Below are 22,426 nucleotides of genomic sequence, written 5' to 3' on the forward strand. Positions count from 1 at the left end.
TAGAGTTCTTTTTTCTCTTTCAGCTTTTTTTGTATAATCATTGATCTTTGCTTTTAAGGGTTTAATTTTGAAAATCATCTCTTAATTAGAGTTCAATTTTTTTCTTGGAGTATTCTTTTAAGTTGCAAATAGCTAAATATATACGATTGGTCAGCAAAACATTTGGAAGTGTAATTCGTTATGTTTCACTATTCGAAGTCGTTTTTCCCTAATTTAATTAATTTAAAGTAATTTAACGAAAACTTTTGTAACTTTTGAACTCCGTTCAAATTTGAGGACTTCTAGGTCACATTTAGGAAGGTTAGAAAATGGCATTATCTTTATGTCAGGTCCGGGGCTTACTAACTGATGAAGATTTTAAATTAATTAATTATTAACAGCCTCTCGGACTATTTGCATAAATTCTTTACAAAAGTATTTAACAATGTTGGTAAAATACAGAGTCCTTAAGAATGACATGAATCTATCCAAATTTTGCAGTCTAAGGCATGCCTTCAAGTTGTTCCCAAACCCGAACCTCAGTATTTAATTTGTGTATTTCCTGCATTCGGTTAAAATATGCTTAACTGTGAATGCTGTGTCTCACCAGTGCAAACCGGAGGAAGTTCTCATTCTCTCAACTCATGGTTGGTCCTACAATGACCCATTTTTAATCGGGTATATAGGTGTATATTTTTTCTATGTATGATCGTTCGAAGTTGTTTTGTTCCCCCATAGTATATTTGAATCTAACAAATCCTAACGTAACTGGTCGAGCTCTCTATACAGTTCCAAAGTATGAACAAAGGTTTGTATTCTTATTCTTACTGCAAGGTAGTCAGTCAGTTGCCTTCTAGGCCCGTATGACAGCATACAGTAATCTTCACCAATTCCACTCACATTTTTGCTGTTATTGCTGTGGTAGGGCTGCATTTCATATAAAAAAAATTGACAACATGAATGTGTTTGCATACTATACCTTTGATATTATTTTGAGGGCACTGGCAATTATATAAATTTAAACATATTTTTCATCTATAGCAGTAGCCTACAGGACAGTGCTTTTTGCATATAGCACTTACCAAAACTACGTCATATTGGTCAGTATACTTTGTATGAGCCACATAAACGAAATGAACATGTGTGGCACTAAGGTTCTTTATGGAACTCATAAAATCTGTAGCAATTATAAAATTTGTAGTTATCTTTCTGTATAAAAATGTGAAACACCTCACGATTTTGCGTGTCATTCTTGCGCAGAAGCCATGGTAATCTTCTCTGTGCCCTTCCCATCTTAGTATATGTACCGTTGAAGCAATTACAATGAAGAGTTAAAGGTGATTTGATATTTTTTTAACAACTTTCAAGACTCCCCTCGTACCGAAGAACGAGATTTCTCAAATAAAACCAAATTTCCGATGGATCCCGACAGCGTCACCTACGACTGGGGCGCCAGTTCAAGCGTGAAGTTTCTCACTTCATACATAAAGCTTTGTAAAAAATGCATGCATCCCCCTACGGCTGAAACGATTTCCCCTTGTACGCGTCGCAGCTTCGGGCAGGCGTAAAAAGGTTTTCGGATATATTTTTTTCAGCGGCGGTCGTACCCGGACGGGGCCCTAGTTGCCGCGCAAAAAATCGACAGTCTAAACATCCATTAGATTCGCATAAATCAGTCAGATGACTTGGAAAGTCCGAAAACTATATGTTAGTTAAGTGACTCGGTTTGAATGGGAGTCACGTATGTTTTATCTTTTACTATAAGTTCCTAACTGTTGATCTTTTGAGGTCAATTAGAATTTGTTTTTGTTTATTGTTGAGATGTTTTATTCAAAATATATTGATATAAGGGTGATGTCACTGGATTTCTTTCTTTGTTTGTTGAGCATCAAGACTGATCTTCTGACTTAAAATGCATTGCTATCATGGTTGTATATAGTAGTCACAAAGTAGTATATAACTTTAGGACTGTCATATTACTGAATATTTTAGTGTAGTTTATTGATGACAATAATAAGAATAAGAAGAATATTTTTTTATTTAAAAACACACATCTTCCAACTAATTATTGTCAATTGTCTGTCTGTATGTTTTTAAAGTACAGATCTAAGATTTCATACCAAAACTTAATTAACATTAGATCGAAGTTTCACTGGTACATTTAACATAGTTTTAAAATACGGTACAATTTCCACGCATAATTTAACTATGCAAGTTCAAAGAAGTAGTTCTACGTATTCACTACGCAGTTTCGGTTTAATATACCATGGTGTTTCGGATCTCTTTGTGTAAACTCATAGTGGCTCATCCTAGGTTCATACTGGCTTTAAAATGTAACAATAAATAACAATTTGTTATGCCGGCTTGGTTGGCGCAATGGTAAAGGCGACAGGACGGTCCACCTACTATTGCGATAGTTGCGGGTTCGAATCCTTCTGGGGCATGGGCGTAAATTTATGTTTGTGATTGTTTAATATTTGTGATTGTCCCAGGCAAGAATGCAAGATCCAACATAGAAAATGATCCCAGTCGCGCCAATAACCAGGCTGGGTGAGACCGGATATCTTTTGGGATGATCTCTAAGTTGATCACTTGCCAGTCGGTAGGCTTAATGCCGAGGACTGTGGTTCGGAGGCCACGTTAAATTTTAGGTTCAGTCCAGATAAACTATTTGGCAAAAGGAGATTTCAAAATATAGGAAAAAAAACAAACAAAAACAATTAATATGCAGTGATATTTCGGATAGTCAAAGTTCTGCTTGTTTGTTTTTAACATACTCTGTGACATTGTATTTCCTGCCTCAAGTATTTTGCTGTGTTCGCATATGAAACTATTCTAGAACCAGGTGTTCTTTTTTTTGTATGTGAAATATGGATGAGTAGACTCCATAGCATTCCATTTTATTCGCCATTTCTTTGTAATTTGGAATGCTATTGACAGCGCTTTGTACCCTATCTACAGTTGTCTCAAGATAGTCTAGTATCACCAGCGAAAGTGGCCATTATTACTCCTCTACATTTAGGGATATCACTAGTAAAGGGTAAATACAATATTGTTCCAAGGACACTACCCTTATAGTTGAGTTACCGTAATACACTATATAATTCTTTTATGAAATAGGTTTTCTAATCATTATTTTTTTCCTATATATAGTTTCCTATAATAGGTCCTTTTAGGTTATCGAACATTTTCGGAAACCTTTATACAAATGGAAGCACAACTCTGGCTGACTTAATGGCTACATCGATACAAGTCATCATTGCAACAAGCAACGTGTATTCAATATAGAATGCAGCAATCTATTTTCAAGTTATCATGGGTTTTCAACATTATCAGTATACAATTTAATCTTGTCCTGTCATTTCAGTTTACATAACTATCAATATTTTATTGTATCAAATGTAGGTTTGCTCTCAATGATTTTTTGCTAGTTGCTTTTTTGCTATTTCAGTTTCATCAGCAAATCTATCCATGCTGATATTGTCCATTTATGAACTATAATATATTTGTAGATGAATTGGTCTCAACACACTTCACTATAGTACATCTCTTTAAGTTTCTGTTATTGTTGAGGAGCCTTCTATTATTTATCTCTAAGTAGTCTCAGTTAAGGCAGCAGGACGGACGATGCTCCTACTGCTTCAACAATGTCCTTATTAGATTTTGCAACGTTTTAGTGGTTGTTATTTCGTAGCTCGATAGTGTCTTTGGGTTGATGTTAGTTTTTAAAGATTTGATGTTTTGATGTAAATAGTTCAATTATAGAATTTTCACAAATATTTATCGCTAAAATATATTCTATTATTTGTTCTAGATGTTTGAATTTATTAGCGTTTTGCTGGTTTATAGACATATTTCAAATACCCCTACTTTATCTAATTTTTTAAAAATGTTGAATAAATTTATTGTAAAAAATGGTAAATTTATAGTTAATATTATTACAATAAGAAATATATAGACCTGCCTGTAAAACTGACAAAAAATAATTTCATTTCTATTGATTGATAAAATTTATACCTCTCAATAAGGAACAAAAAAAGGCGGGTGAAAGTTCAATAAAGGCATAAAACGTCTCTTTATTCTGCCGTCGAGCAAGACCCCCAATTGCCATCGGTTATTTTCCGGGTCTCCTTTCATCATAAAACAAATTGTATAGGATTTCGCATCGTCCGTTTCAAAGGAAAACATTTTTTCTGCACTCCACCCCCCGAGAAACGACACCTTTTAAGAGGAATAAGCGAAATACGGAGGCAGCGACCGTGTCCTTGGGCGAGAATACTTTTAACATAATTAAAATTCTTCGAGGGAGAAAAACAAATCCCGATCGTCGGCTCTCCGAAGTAGCAGTTTGTTTCTTCTTCTGCCTCCCGTCGTCGTCGTCTTCTTTTTCCACTTTTATTTTACTTCATTAAATGAATTCAGGAGGTATGCAAAACAGTAGGGCCTAAAGAAGTAAATCGTGTTCGTGATCGTGGGTTCCTTCGAGTAAATTTTCAGCAATTCCAACAAGGGGTTGGTTTATTTGGCGAGACTGGTATTTAAATTAACCAATAGCTCTTCGATTTTGTTCAATTGTTAAAATAAAACATTGAAAAAATAATTTAGGTATTCAGTGACATTATATGTCCCCCATAATTCTGTATAAACTGACTAGGGTCTATCGATTTTAGCTCAAATAGTTTTTCTGAAAGATCTAATTATTTTTAAAGGCAGAAAAGAGTTATAAAAAGCAGAAAAGTGATATATTAACAAATGTGTTGCAAATTAGCTTAAAAGTATGTCAATCTATTAAAGCATTTATATAAGATGCTTAATTTTGTGGATCCTGTTTTCCTTCCTAGCTGTTAATTTGTTCAGAGCGAGAAAAGTTTTCTTTTTATCTAATTATGTAATTACTACCTAATTAATTACTATTAAATGATCACCGTTTTGAATATTTTTATCGTAGATCTTTTGCCATTTAAAACAGACGGAAGATCTTCTACAACTTTTTTATTGATCAGCATACATGCACAATTTTATTCGAAATTTTAAAATTTAAGACCCTTTGTTTTATCGGTTTATCCACATTATCATGTATCACTCTATATTATAGTTAATAAAAACATCAGCTATTTATATACTGAGTGCAGACTCGCTGCTGACTATTTGTTATGCTCTCTATACCCTGAGTTGCAAAGTTTTGTCAGTTATAAAAGCTTTGTTATCATTTCTGTCTCTTTTATCCCGAATGTAAGAAAAAATTGGTACAAGTGCCAATTCAAGAGTTGTGAAAATTTCCGTTTTTTGCATTTTGAAGTTTTGTGTCGTTTTCTTTTTTATTTAAAGATGTGTAGACTAATGAAAATTTCAGTAGTTATAAAGAATGTTATGCTAAATCGAATGGTAGTATAATCATTTTTGTACAGCCTATAATTTATAAGTTATATAATGAAAAGTACATGTAGAAGAATTTTATTGATGTTCCATTATAACACATATTTTAAAAGGTATAAATTCTACGGTAGTTTAACATAGATTTTCATTATTTTCACCCCAAAATACATATTTTTTGATGATTTTATCGTCATCGGAGAGGGACAAAATTTTAGCACTTTTTTCATATATATAGTCGTGAAAATTTGTGATTTTTTCCCATTTTGGATATTTTTGCTGTCATTTTTGTTCAGACGATTGGAGGATAATGAAAATTATAGGGATTATGAAGAATTTTATGCTAAATCGAATGGTAGTATAATCATTTTTGTACAGCCTATAATTTATAAGTTATATAATGAAAAGTACATGTAGAAGAATTTTATTGATGTTCCATTATAACACATATTTTAAAAGGTATAAATTCTACTGTAGTTTAACATAGATTTTCATTATTTTCACCCCAAAATACATATTTTTTGATGATTTTATCGTCATCGGAGAGGGACAAAATTTTAGCACTTTTTTCATATATATAGTCGTGAAAATTTGTGATTTTTCCCCATTTTGGATATTTTTCCTGTCATTTTTGTTCAGACGATTGGAGGATAATGAAAATTATAGGGATTATGAAGAATTTTATGCTAAATCGAATGGTAGTATAATCATTTTTGTACAGCCTATAATTTATAAGTTATATAATGAAAAGTACATGTAGAAGAATTTTATTGAAGTTTCGTTATAATACATATTTTAAAAGGTATAAATTCTACGGTAGTTTAACATAGATTTTCATTATTTTCACCCCAAAATACATATTTTTTGATGATTTTATCGTCATCGGAGAGGGACAAAATTTTAGCACTTTTTTCATATATATAGTCGTGAAAATTTGTGATTTTTTCCCATTTTGGATATTTTTGCTGTCATTTTTGTTCAGACGATTGGAGGATAATGAAAATTATAGGGATTATGAAGAATTTTATGCTAAATCGAATGGTAGTATAATCATTTTTGTACAGCCTATAATTTATAAGCTATATAATGAAAAGTACATGCACAAGAATTTTATTGATGTTTCATTATAACACATATTTTAAAAGGTATAAATTCTAAGGTAATTTAACATAGATTTTCATTATTTTTACCCCAAAATACATATTTTTTGATGATTTTATCGTCATCGGAGAGGTACAAAATTTTAGCACTTTTTTCATATATATAGTCGTGAAAATTTGTGATTTTTCCCCATTTTGGATATTTTTGCTGTCATTTTTGTTCAGACGATTGGAGGATAATGAAAATTATAGGGATTATGAAGAATTTTATGCTAAATCGAATGGTAGTATAATCATTTTTGTACAGCCTATAATTTATAAGTTATATAATGAAAAGTACATGTAGAAGAATTTTATTGATGTTTCATTATAACACATATTTTAAAAGGTATAAATTCTACGGTAGTTTAACATAGATTTTCATTATTTTCGCTCCAAAATACATGTTTTTTTGATGATTTTATCGTCATCGAAGAGGTACAAAATTTTAACACTTTTTTCATATAGTCGTGAATATTTGTGATTTTTTCCCATTTTGGATATTTTTGCTGTCATTTTTGTTCAGACGATTGGAGGATGATGAAAATTATAGGGATTATGAAGAATTTTATGCTAAATCGAATGGTAGTATAATCATTTTTGTACAGCCTATAATTTATAAGTTATATAATGAAAAGTACATGTAGAAGAATTTTATTGATGTTTCATTATAACACATATTTTAAAAGGTATAAATTCTACGGTAGTTTAACATAGATTTTCATTATTTTCACCCCAAAATACATATTTTTTGATGATTTTATCGTCATCGGAGAGGTACAAAATTTTAGCACTTTTTTCATATATATAGTCGTGAAAATTTGTGATTTTTTCCCATTTTGGATATTTTTGCTGTCATTTTTGTTCAGACGATTGGAGGATGATGAAAATTATAGGGATTATAAAGAATTTTATGCTAAATCGAATGGTGGTATAATCGTTTTTATACAGCCTACAATTTATAAGTTATATAATAAAAAGTACGTGTAGGAGAATTTTATTGATGTTTTATTAAAACATATATTTTAAAAGGTATAAATTCTATGATAGTTTAACATAGATTTTCATTATTTTCACACCAAAATACATATTTTTTGATGATTTTATCGTCATCGGAGAGGTACAAAATTTTAGCACTTTTTTCATATATATAGTCGTGAAAATTTGTGATTTTTTCCCATTTTGGATATTTTTGCTGTCATTTTTGTTCAGACGATTGGAGGATGATGAAAATTATTGGGATTATAAAGAATTCTATGCTAAATGGAATGGTGGTATAATCATTTTTATACAGCCTACAATTTATAAGTTATATAATGAAAAGTACGTGTAGGAGAATTTTATTGATGTTTCATTAAAACATATATTTTAAAAGGTATAAATTCTACGGTAGTTTAACATAGATTTTCATTATTTTCACACCAAAATACATATTTTTTGATGATTTTATCGTCATCGGAGAGGTACAAAATTTTAGCACTTTTTTCATATATATAGTCGTGAAAATTTGTGATTTTTTCCCATTTTGGATATTTTTGCTGTCATTTTTGTTCAGACGATTGGAGGATAATGAAAATTATAGGGATTATGAAGAATTTTATGCTAAATCGAATGGTAGTATAATCATTTTTGTACAGCCTATAATTTATAAGTTATATAATGAAAAGTACATGTAGAAGAATTTTATTGATGTTCCATTATAACACATATTTTAAAAGGTATAAATTCTACGGTAGTTTAACATAGATTTTCATTATTTTCACCCCAAAATACATATTTTTTGATGATTTTATCGTCATCGGAGAGGGACAAAATTTTAGCACTTTTTCCATATATATAGTCGTGAAAATTTGTGATTTTTCCCCATTTTGGATATTTTTCCTGTCATTTTTGTTCAGACGATTGGAGGATAATGAAAATTATAGGGATTATGAAGAATTTTATGCTAAATCGAATGGTAGTATAATCATTTTTGTACAGCCTATAATTTATAACTATATAATGAAAAGTACATGCACAAGAATTTTATTGATGTTTCATTATAACACATATTTTAAAAGGTATAAATTCTACGGTAGTTTAACATAGATTTTCATTATTTTCACCCCAAAATACATATTTTTTGATGATTTTATCGTCATCGGAGAGGTACAAAATTTTAGCACTTTTTTCATATATATAGTCGTGAAAATTTGTGATTTTTTCCCATTTTGGATATTTTTGCTGTCATTTTTGTTCAGACGATTGGAGGATAATGAAAATTATAGGGATTATGAAGAATTTTATGCTAAATCGAATGGTAGTATAATCATTTTTGTACAGCCTATAATTTATAAGCTATATAATGTACATGCACAAGAATTTTATTGATGTTTCATTATAACACATATTTTAAAAGGTATAAATTCTACGGTAGTTTAACATAGATTTTCATTATTTTCACCCCAAAATACATATTTTTTGATGATTTTATCGTCATCGGAGAGGTACAAAATTTTAGCACTTTTTTCATATATATAGTCGTGAAAATTTGTGATTTTTTCCCATTTTGGATATTTTTGCTGTCATTTTTGTTCAGACGATTGGAGGATGATGAAAATTATAGGGATTATAAAGAATTTTATGCTAAATCGAGTGGTGGTATAATCGTTTTTATACAGCCTACAATTTATAAGTTATATAATAAAAAGTACGTGTAGGAGAATTTTATTGATGTTTTATTAAAACATATATTTTAAAAGGTATAAATTCTATGATAGTTTAACATAGATTTTCATTATTTTCACACCAAAATACATATTTTTTGATGATTTTATCGTCATCGGAGAGGTACAAAATTTTAGCACTTTTTTCATATATATAGTCGTGAAAATTTGTGATTTTTTCCCATTTTGGATATTTTTGCTGTCATTTTTGTTCAGACGATTGGAGGATGATGAAAATTATAGGGATTATAAAGAATTTTATGCTAAATCGAATGGTGGTATAATCATTTTTATACAGCCTACAATTTATAAGTTATATAATGAAAAGTACGTGTAGGAGAATTTTATTGATGTTTCATTAAAACATATATTTTAAAAGGTATAAATTCTACGGTAGTTTAACATAGATTTTCATTATTTTCACACCAAAATACATATTTTTTGATGATTTTATCGTCATCGGAGAGGTACAAAATTTTAGCACTTTTTTCATATATATAGTCGTGAAAATTTGTGATTTTTTCCCATTTTGGATATTTTTGCTGTAATTTTTGTTCAGACGATTGGAGGATAATGAAAATTATAGGGATTATGAAGAATTTTATGCTAAATCGAATGGTAGTATAATCATTTTTGTACAGCCTATAATTTATAAGCTATATAATGAAAAGTACATGCACAAGAATTTTATTGATGTTTCATTATAACACATATTTTAAAAGGTATAAATTCTACGGTAGTTTAACATAGATTTTCATTATTTTCACCCCAAAATACATATTTTTTGATGATTTTATCGTCATCGGAGAGGTACAAAATTTTAGCACTTTTTTCATATATATAGTCGTGAAAATTTGTGATTTTTTCCCATTTTGGATATTTTTGCTGTCATTTTTGTTCAGACGATTGGAGGATAATGAAAATTATAGGGATTATGAAGAATTTTATGCTAAATCGAATGGTAGTATAATCATTTTTGTACAGCCTATAATTTATAAGTTATATAATGAAAAGTACATGTAGAAGAATTTTATTGATGTTCCATTATAACACATATTTTAAAAGGTATAAATTCTACGGTAGTTTAACATAGATTTTCATTATTTTCACCCCAAAATACATATTTTTTGATGATTTTATCGTCATCGGAGAGGGACAAAATTTTAGCACTTTTTTCATATATATAGTCGTGAAAATTTGTGATTTTTCCCCATTTTGGATATTTTTCCTGTCATTTTTGTTCAGACGATTGGAGGATAATGAAAATTATAGGGATTATGAAGAATTTTATGCTAAATCGAATGGTAGTATAATCATTTTTGTACAGCCTATAATTTATAAGCTATATAATGAAAAGTACATGCACAAGAATTTTATTGATGTTTCATTATAACACATATTTTAAAAGGTATAAATTCTAAGGTAATTTAACATAGATTTTCATTATTTTTACCCCAAAATACATATTTTTTGATGATTTTATCGTCATCGGAGAGGTACAAAATTTTAGCACTTTTTTCATATATATAGTCGTGAAAATTTGTGATTTTTCCCCATTTTGGATATTTTTGCTGTCATTTTTGTTCAGACGATTGGAGGATAATGAAAATTATAGGGATTATGAAGAATTTTATGCTAAATCCAATGGTAGTATAATCATTTTTGTACAGCCTATAATTTATAAGTTATATAATGAAAAGTACATGTAGAAGAATTTTATTGATGTTTCATTATAACACATATTTTAAAAGGTATAAATTCTACGGTAGTTTAACATAGATTTTCATTATTTTCGCTCCAAAATACATATTTTTTTGATGATTTTATCGTCATCGAAGAGGTATAAAATTTTAACACTTTTTTCATATAGTCGTGAATATTTGTGATTTTTTCCCATTTTGGATATTTTTGCTGTCATTTTTGTTCAGACGATTGGAGGATGATGAAAATTATAGGGATTATGAAGAATTTTATGCTAAATCGAATGGTAGTATAATCATTTTTATACAGCCTACAATTTATAAGTTATATAATGAAAAGTACGTGTAGGAGAATTTTATTGATGTTTCATTAAAACATATATTTTAAAAGGTATAAATTCTACGGTAGTTTAACATAGATTTTCATTATTTTCACACCAAAATACATATTTTTTGATGATTTTATCGTCATCGGAGAGGTACAAAATTTTAGCACTTTTTTCATATATATAGTCGTGAAAATTTGTGATTTTTTCCCATTTTGGATATTTTTGCTGTCATTTTTGTTCAGACGATTGGAGGATAATGAAAATTATAGGGATTATAAAGAATTTTATGCTAAATCGAATGGTGGTATAATCATTTTTATACAGCCTACAATTTATAAGTTATATAATGAAAAGTACGTGTAGGAGAATTTTATTGATGTTTCATTAAAACATATATTTTAAAAGGTATAAATTCTACGGTAGTTTAACATAGATTTTCATTATTTTCACACCAAAATACATATTTTTTGATGATTTTATCGTCATCGAAGAGGTACAAAATTTTAACACTTTTTTCATATAGTCGTGAATATTTGTGATTTTTTCCCATTTTGGATATTTTTGCTGTCATTTTTGTTCAGACGATTGGAGGATGATGAAAATTATAGGGATTATAAAGAATTTTATGCTAAATCGAATGGTGGTATAATCATTTTTATACAGCCTACAATTTATAAGTTATATAATGAAAAGTACGTGTAGGAGAATTTTATTGATGTTTCATTAAAACATATATTTTAAAAGGTATAAATTCTACGGTAGTTTAACATAGATTTTCATTATTTTCACACCAAAATACATATTTTTTTGATGATTTTATCGTCATCGAAGAGGTACAAAATTTTAACACTTTTTTCATATAGTCGTGAATATTTGTGATTTTTTCCCATTTTGGATATTTTTGCTGTCATTTTTGTTCAGACGATTGGAGGATGATGAAAATTATAGGGATTATAAAGAATTTTATGCTAAATCGAATGGTGGTATAATCATTTTTATACAGCCTACAATTTATAAGTTATATAATGAAAAGTACGTGTAGGAGAATTTTATTGATGTTTCATTAAAACATATATTTTAAAAGGTATAAATTCTACGGTAGTTTAACATAGATTTTCATTATTTTCACACCAAAATACATATTTTTTGATGATTTTATCGTCATCGAAGAGGTACAAAATTTTAACACTTTTTTCATATAGTCGTGAATATTTGTGATTTTTTCCCATTTTGGATATTTTTGCTGTCATTTTTGTTCAGACGATTGGAGGATGATGAAAATTATAGGGATTATAAAGAATTTTATGCTAAATCGAATGGTGGTATAATCATTTTTATACAGCCTACAATTTATAAGTTATATAATGAAAAGTACGTGTAGGAGAATTTTATTGATGTTTCATTAAAACATATATTTTAAAAGGTATAAATTCTACGGTAGTTTAACATAGATTTTCATTATTTTCACACCAAAATACATATTTTTTTGATGATTTTATCGTCATCGAAGAGGTACAAAATTTTAACACTTTTTTCATATAGTCGTGAATATTTGTGATTTTTTCCCATTTTGGATATTTTTGCTGTCATTTTTGTTCAGACGATTGGAGGATGATGAAAATTATAGGGATTATAAAGAATTTTATGCTAAATCGAATGGTGGTATAATCATTTTTATACAGCCTACAATTTATAAGTTATATAATGAAAAGTACGTGTAGGAGAATTTTATTGATGTTTCATTAAAACATATATTTTAAAAGGTATAAATTCTACGGTAGTTTAACATAGATTTTCATTATTTTCACACCAAAATACATATTTTTTGATGATTTTATCGTCATCGGAGAGGTACAAAATTTTAGCACTTTTTTCATATATATAGTCGTGAAAATTTGTGATTTTTTCCCATTTTGGATATTTTTGCTGTCATTTTTGTTCAGACGATTGGAGGATAATGAAAATTATAGGGATTATGAAGAATTTTATGCTAAATCGAATGGTAGTATAATCATTTTTGTACAGCCTATAATTTATAAGTTATATAATGAAAAGTACATGTAGAAGAATTTTATTGATGTTCCATTATAACACATATTTTAAAAGGTATAAATTCTACGGTAGTTTAACATAGATTTTCATTATTTTCACCCCAAAATACATATTTTTTGATGATTTTATCGTCATCGGAGAGGGACAAAATTTTAGCACTTTTTTCATATATATAGTCGTGAAAATTTGTGATTTTTCCCCATTTTGGATATTTTTCCTGTCATTTTTGTTCAGACGATTGGAGGATAATGAAAATTATAGGGATTATGAAGAATTTTATGCTAAATCGAATGGTAGTATAATCATTTTTGTACAGCCTATAATTTATAAGCTATATAATGAAAAGTACATGCACAAGAATTTTATTGATGTTTCGTTATAACACATATTTTAAAAGGTATAAATTCTACGGTAGTTTAACATAGATTTTCATTATTTTCACCCCAAAATACATATTTTTTGATGATTTTATCGTCATCGGAGAGGTACAAAATTTTAGCACTTTTTTCATATATATAGTCGTGAAAATTTGTGATTTTTTCCCATTTTGGATATTTTTGCTGTCATTTTTGTTCAGACGATTGGAGGATGATGAAAATTATAGGGATTATAAAGAATTTTATGCTAAATCGAATGGTGGTATAATCGTTTTTATACAGCCTACAATTTATAAGTTATATAATAAAAAGTACGTGTAGGAGAATTTTATTGATGTTTTATTAAAACATATATTTTAAAAGGTATAAATTCTATGATAGTTTAACATAGATTTTCATTATTTTCACACCAAAATACATATTTTTTGATGATTTTATCGTCATCGGAGAGGTACAAAATTTTAGCACTTTTTTCATATATATAGTCGTGAAAATTTGTGATTTTTTCCCATTTTGGATATTTTTGCTGTCATTTTTGTTCAGACGATTGGAGGATGATGAAAATTATAGGGATTATAAAGAATTTTATGCTAAATCGAATGGTGGTATAATCATTTTTATACAGCCTACAATTTATAAGTTATATAATGAAAAGTACGTGTAGGAGAATTTTATTGATGTTTCATTAAAACATATATTTTAAAAGGTATAAATTCTACGGTAGTTTAACATAGATTTTCATTATTTTCACACCAAAATACATATTTTTTGATGATTTTATCGTCATCGGAGAGGTACAAAATTTTAGCACTTTTTTCATATATATAGTCGTGAAAATTTGTGATTTTTTCCCATTTTGGATATTTTTGCTGTCATTTTTGTTCAGACGATTGGAGGATGATGAAAATTATAGGGATTATAAAGAATTTTATGCTAAATCGAATGGTGGTATAATCGTTTTTATACAGCCTACAATTTATAAGTTATATAATGAAAAGTACGTGTAGGAGAATTTTATTGATGTTTCATTAAAACATATATTTTAAAAGGTATAAATTCTACGGTAGTTTAACATAGATTTTCATTATTTTCACACCAAAATACATATTTTTTGATGATTTTATCGTCATCGGAGAGGTACAAAATTTTAGCACTTTTTTCATATATATAGTCGTGAAAATTTGTGATTTTTTCCCATTTTGGATATTTTTGGTGTCATTTTTGTTCAGACGATTGGAGGATGATGAAAATTATAGGGATTATAAAGAATTTTATGCTAAATCGAATGGTAGTATGGTCGTTTTTATACAGCCTACAATTTATAAGTTATATAATGAAAAGTACGTGTAGGAGAATTTTATTGATGTTTCATTAAAACATATATTTTAAAAGGTATAAATTCTATGATAGTTTAACATAGATTTTCATTATTTTCACACCAAAATACATATTTTTTGATGATTTTATCGTCATCGGAGAGGTACAAAATTTTAGCACTTTTTTTATATATATAGTCGTGAAAATTTGTGATTTTTTCCCATTTTGGATATTTTTGCTGTCATTTTTGTTCAGACGATTGGAGGATGATGAAAATTATAGGGATTATAAAGAATTTTATGCTAAATCGAATTGTGGTATAATCGTTTTTATACAGCCTACAATTTATAAGTTATGTAATGAAAAGTACATGTAAAAGTGTGTATATATTCATTTTCGCGCAGTAATAATATATATAACTTATATATAGTATATATAATATATACTATTTATATAACCTTTAGGTTCCAAGTTATACAATAAGAAATATATTTTTTAAACATTGTTTCACATATCTAGGTCATAAATCTTTTCCAATATTTTGTCATATTTTTTGACGATATTGAAAATTTAAACAGCTTGGTTCTCATAGTTATTGAAACCGTTCTTCTCTGACTGATATTTTCTAAGAAGAATATATTTGTTTAAATATATGTAGTATATCATAATTCGACTAATATTGCAGAACATTTACAGATAATATAACTATTTTAAATAACCAGTCATTTAAATAAAGCCACGAATGTGAGATGAAATTCCACACCGTTTTTTGTTTGGAGAAACTGTGCACATTATTTTTTTTATCGTTACTATTACCTATTATATTTTTCCATTTTTCTAATAAGAATTGGATTTCACATTTGTTAAACTACAGGTTTTTTTTTGAGGCTAATCAAGAGTGTATTCATTTAGAGCTTCATAAACTAAAGTCGATTCCGCAAAGTGCACTTTAAAAGTTTTTGGTAATTGGATTATTCGATGGAATAAGTGTATTATTTCGGAAGGGGTGGTTTGCTTTGATGGCGAAATAACACATTTGGATAAATAATAAAGATTTTGTGCTTGAATGACCAATTTAAGGTTTTTTTACATAATCTGTTATGTCAGTTCGTTAGGTTTCGGAAAACTCTAAGCTTTTTAAGGATTTAATTTATCGGGCTTATCTCTGATTATGTTTAACGAATTTTTCTATACGAACCCAACGAAACCAGACCAACACGAAACATCTGTTTCTGTTAGCCGGCGTTCATGGTTAGGTTCTTTCCGCAGAGTAGCCGGTTTTCTAATCTATCCGACCTACGCAGTATATTACCACGGCCACGGCCCACCCCCTCGAACCCTCGATATCCGCCCGGATGAAGAGCGATGGGGATATTAGTTTACCTCGACGCAATTAATCAGTGTGTGCGTGTGCGAGTGAGATAGCGAACGCGGCCAAGCGAGAAGGGGATGCCGGCGACGAAAAGACCCCGCATCAAGTGAAGTTCCACGAAGAAATTCTAACAATAAGGGCTTGCGTTTCGGAGGCTACGCCAAATGGGTTTTAAGCGGCGACGTTGTCGGAGTTTTTCTTTCGGGCTATTTGGGGAATTTGATTCTATTATAGTACACGAGATTTTAGTGATGATTTATCTTATTAGATTAGATTGAAGGGAAAGGAAAATAATTCCGTTTTTTAGAGTCAGTTATTATTAAATTTGGTTCTAAGCCACAGTTCTAGTCACAGTTCACTAGCCACAAAACAAATTTTCGAAAAAAGAAATGAACCCACAAAGTATACGAGTTTTATTTTAACAAATTTAAGGATTAATTAAGAAATATTTTAAAAAATATCAATTTATATATACAGACGGAGCAGAAAGAGAAGTGGAATAGGAGAACAAGGAGAGCTCCTGTTTACTTTTGGAGACTGACATTCTGACAGCTGAATTGTTTGCTGTATACAAATCCTTTGATTTTGTTTAGAACGATAAACACAAAAATTATGTAATCGCTACAGGATCTCTGCGCTCCCTTAAAAGTTTCCTGTAAAACCATTCCAAACACCTACTGATCAAGGTCATCATCAACAAACTTTAGATCCTAAAAGACATTCTATAACGGTTTTACAATTTAAGTTATTTTACAGTATAACAAAATACTTTTTTTTGTTTTTGATTAAATAAAATGATACATGTAAGTTGTAAAATTTGTTCTTGGTTTATTGATATTTGCATTGCAATTTGATGAAAAATACCTGTAGATGGTTAGATAATCAACAAACCAATTGGTGGCTTATGAGACGACTACCCTTTGGCTTTTCTCTTGTAATCAGGCCTTATTTTGTAATTCTGTAAGAAGATTCCATGGCTGTAACTTTGGTTTTAGAAATTCCACCTTTTCGATACTTATATTTTAAACCTTGTCAAGTCATATTAGGATCGATCTGACGTTTGCATTTGGAAGTTTGACCTTTTTAATCATGACCTTCTTCAAAATGTTTTGTTATTTAAGCACCTTGTATCCTAACTTGTGTCCTTTACAGTAACATTTTAATGTTATAATTTTTTACCACCTTCGATGTGGATTGATCATAGGAGAGCATTGATCAACTTACTTCGATTTTTACTGATGAAGCCATATCCTTGTCCATTGTGAATCATTGGTTTGCACAGGGATGAAAGTCATCAACTTAATCCAAAAACAGTTTTTATGCTAGAAAAAACTGATAATATGCGCGAAATGATATTACAAAATAGACATGTATCATGAGATTGAGTCATCCTTGAACATTATGATGATGAGCATGAATAACATTTTGCATGAATGTTTATCTGTGAAAAATATTTGTTCACATTGGATACCGCATAAATAAAAGTTAGTTTGGGCAGAAAAAGTTTTATGAAGTTTAGTTCAAGCGCATGCATAATTGTATCAATCATCATGGAGAATAGTTTGATAAACAGTAAAGCCATTTTCGATAATAAATTATTGTATTTTCATCGTTAAGCTCAAAATACTAATATGTCAACTATGACAATAAGACAATAAGACAACAATTTTAACATTCCCTAGTTAAAATTCAAAATGTCAAGTCAATCCATTGACTAATTTCCGAGTTTTTCAGGAAACAAACATAGATATGCTTAATTTTTATATATAGATATGACAAGTTTCATTAGATGGAATTTGTTAGGCAGCAAAATAGTGATATATTGTATCAAGTATTTCATCATACCCACCTACTGGAAACTGAACGATATTTTAAGTTTGTCTATGTCGGAGCGAAACGCATAAAATATAAAGTTGTATTCTCCCTTTATATTTCTTTTATAGTATCTGTAACTTTATTTTATTCTCATATTCGAATCCTTTTTCTTGTGTTTGGTAAAGTTGCTATCCTGTGTCAACCAATTCGCTTTTCTGCTTATTTTCATGTTACTTGCCGAAGAAAGACCGAAATTTAAGGCCTTTTTTCATCCACCGGCTGCCGATGCAATCTACAAATAATCTAAAATAACACGGTACTCGTTTGCTAGCCGGCAACACCAGATAAATCCGAAGATAAACGGCGAGCTAAACTTTCTCGTATAAATGTAATCGACAAAAACCCATTTTATAAACGGATGCCGTGACCCGAGGCAATGAAATAAAATGCACTGAATTAATAAACAGACAGATAGGCCGATGGAATACGATTTGGCGGCGTTGCCGGACCGTTCGGGCGGAAAAAAATACACGGTTTCGCGATGTGATTCAACCGTTTTAAAATAGTTCGAAGGCGCGCTTTTTATGCATCGAAACTTGGTGCTGACATTTTGCAGTTAAAAGTTCAAACCTCGTCTTATTTTAGATTAACGGCCCATTCGAAAAGTGTCGTATCAGCTTTTCTAATAAGTCATACGTTCTTCACTTGCGCGGTATGTGAAAATCGTATATATATAAAAAAGAGTTGGCATATAACATAGCTCTAAGAGAACTGTACAAAAATATGAAAATATAATTGAAAAATATGAAGAAATTATATAATTTGGTGCATCAGAATTTTTTTGTTATTGAATTTATTAACTGGGATATTATATTGTTGATGTAAACACTAGTATAAGCTTCCATAAGTGTTTGATAGGTTTAAACAGCAAATTTCTTCAAATACATCCAGAAAAGTAACGAATATCGAAAATACAATTTTGATTCTTTGAATAACGGATAAAATGACACTCGTATATCAAAATTATCGAATCGGACACTGTAGACACCAACAATAAGTGTTTGTTCACGTTTGATATACATTTCCATAATTCTATTTAGCATTTTATAAAATCATTTTAATATCACTTTTCAGTAGATATTTCTTCTATCTGATAACACTCGACAACGCCGCATTCGAGTGCCGCTATAGATCCGCTGGTCTCTTCATTGGAATTGAATGGTTGGTTATTATGTTTTTTTTCCTTTCGTCTTTAGTTCCTTTACACTGTAAGCACTAAGTATGTTGAGGGTATCGGTTCTGCTGTACTTTTACCATAATTCTGTGACATTTGTATATATTTCCTTGAATTGAGGAGGTAGTTATTGTAGACAATATACATTTCTGATGTAGTCTCGAATTTTAAACACACAGACAAAATTACTCTGACTGGTGTAACTAACTGATGACGGTTAATAATAATTCTCCAAGGCGCTGTCTGAAATTTCATTCCATGATGACTCCTAAAAATCTTCCGATCTGTTATACAAAATTGCTTCTAAATACCTTCGGATTTTGTACTGATAAATATAGCTCGTCTAAGACCGGGCGTCTGTTTGTCAGCTTTGAATTACAGCTATTAATTAGAGAGTACTAAGGCAGAACATTACTCATAAGTCATAGTATTACTGATGAAGCCTGAGTAATATTTTATCAGACAGAAAACAATGTTTTATGAAAGCCACGTGAAAATATATAAATAGAATATATAGCTATTTTTATAATTAAAACATTATAATCATTTGCTGGTGAATTTCGCGGTGAAAACATTAAATATTTTTCAGTTTCAACAGTTAGTTATTTTCAGTCGTGCATGTTTTTGTTAAAATAAGGAAAAGTAACATTTTCAGTTCAGTATGTTATATAGCAGATTATATTGTAAAGATTAATTTAAGAAGAAACATATTTGGATTTGTTTTTATTTAAAATAATTAATCATATGATTAAAAAAGTGATTTTAATATCACACCAACTATCATTTAAATGCTATTAATCATCCATAAAGCTAAACGTTGAAATTATTTATGATTAATAGTCACATTTAATATGTTCAAGTATATATAATTAAGAAAAATTAACATGTTGAAACTTTTAATGGGCGAAACATAAATACTTTTATTATAATATCACTAAGATCATTTGATTATACGTTATTTTGAATCCTTTCTTTCAGTTTTTCTATTTTAATTTTTATATTTTTTCTGTCTAGTTTTGTCTTCTTGGTTTTCTGTTAAAATTTTTAGTATTACTGTTTGTTTTATTGGCTCTATTTTTTTATGGTGTTACACTGTTATCTTCTGGCATCTTAGTATTGATAACATTATACTATTTTCTATAAATTTAAAAAAAAACGATGTTTTAATTATTGCCATAATAAGTTAATAATTAATAATGTTAGAATTTTATATATTCATTATCTTGTAAGATGATTTTATTATTGTGTCTATCTTATACATATATTTAATGCTTCATAAAGTTGATCCTTTTTAATACTACGGTGTGTTATCTTATTACCATATCTATTCGAAGAGAAAAAAAAACTTTAAATAGTCTAATAGAAGCTATATCCTTACGGCTTACAATTAAAGTTCTGTGAAGACTCGTTTAAAAATCGTTGGTCCTTTACCATCAACTGTGTCTAATTGGATTACTGAATTGAATGGTACGAATGCCTTGAATAAACTACTCAGGATGGGCGTCGACTGCTACTTTAAAGGAGCGTTGATTGAAGATAACTGAAATTATGCTAGCGTGTATAAATGAGCGGTTTTCATTATTTCAAAAAGGTTTCTCACTGCGGTAAGTGGAGAGACAGACTGAAGACGCAGTGTTGTGTCGTTTGCTTTTAAATGGATGACGAAGAAGTAGGAAAATGTTTTATACATTTTGCATATCTTTTATCTTATGATATTTTGCTTTTCACTGCCATTTTTCTATGGTATAAACAGTATGAATATAATATATTGAAATGTATGAATAGGATGTTTTTAAAATAGTGGTTTCCATACAGCTGGCAAAAATGATTTGGTTAACAGAATTAGGTCAATTATGAGCAAAATAATACTAAAACTAAACGGTACTATTTATGATTTATTGTTTGAAAAGTGTTGTTATAGACAGCATTAATTTTTATATGAAACCATTGTGACTGAGAAGAAAAATTAATTCAAATGCTGTCAGGAAAATGGAATTGTAGTATATGCATTTAGTTAAGTTTTATTGATTATTTTGCTATAAATGGTTAATTATATACAATACCAGCGACCCGCCCCGGCTTCGCACGGGTGCAATGCTGATACTAAATTAAATACACTACAGAAAAAATATGAACGTTGTATATAAAAACATAGCGGCCCGCTCCGACTTTGCACGGGCATAAAATATATATGCCTATGTCACTCAATGAAAACATGATTAAAATCGATCCAGTATTTTTGGTTCATTCATTACTGCCCTTGGCCTGCACGCATTAAATTTGGAGTAAAACAATTCCTCTTCCCCTATACTTACTATGAAGATTTCCTGCTATCTTTGGAATATCTAAATTCATACAATTTTTATTACATTACACATTTTTAAACGCAAATTTTAAATTTGTAATATCTCCGAAAATATTTGTTTAATTTACATGCTGTAAGGAACCATATTGATCTATATTAATTGCACACTGTATTTAAGGTACTTAATTCGATAAGGATTAATGCCGTATTGCTTAAAATAGCTTCGTAAATAAGCCATTTTCTCACGTAAAAAGTAAACAATAAAAATGGTTAATGTGGGTTATCCCTAAAAGATAAACATATACCATCGGGGACTTTTTTGTAGACCTTTTTATGGTGTACAATACTGTAGTACATTAATTTGATCTAACTCGTAGGGTTAGGCAGCGTTTTTGCTAATTGCTAAATAAGCCTAAAAAAATAGGTTAATTTACGACATCACGTTAGAAACCTCTAAAATTAGCAATGTTGCCTTAGTATATTATGCATGTATTATACATATAAACCTTCCTCTTGAATCACTCTATCTATTGAAAAAAACCGCGTCAAAATCCGTTGCGTAGTTTTAAAGATTTAAGGGCACATAGGGATATAGGGACAGAAAAGGCGACTTTGTTTTATACTATGTAGTGATATGTTTTAATGTTTTCACCAACTAATGATAAATGTTCTCAATTAAATCTGGGAATGGTCAGTTTTACCCTTTTGGGCCACTTGTACGGTAGTCAG

The 22,426-nt window shown here is 29.4% G+C and overlaps 1 protein-coding gene and 1 non-coding gene across 2 annotated transcripts in view; one reads left to right on the plus strand and one right to left on the minus strand.

The window, feature by feature from the left end:
• LOC143192673 (uncharacterized) overlaps positions 1–22,426 on the plus strand; it is a 187,957-nt gene that overhangs the window by 12,967 nt on the left and 152,564 nt on the right. The gene's annotated exons all lie outside the window — the stretch shown is intronic.
• Positions 1,195–1,301, minus strand: LOC143194522 (U6 spliceosomal RNA). Its single transcript, XR_013005359.1, has one exon. It is a non-coding gene; the product is annotated as a U6 spliceosomal RNA (small nuclear RNA).

The sequence above is a fragment of the Rhynchophorus ferrugineus genome, unplaced genomic scaffold (genome assembly GCF_030347505.1).
Source record: "Rhynchophorus ferrugineus isolate W39M unplaced genomic scaffold, kcgeb_rfMv2 rfM3, whole genome shotgun sequence".
In the NCBI taxonomy this organism is placed as follows: Eukaryota; Metazoa; Arthropoda; class Insecta; order Coleoptera; family Curculionidae; genus Rhynchophorus; species Rhynchophorus ferrugineus.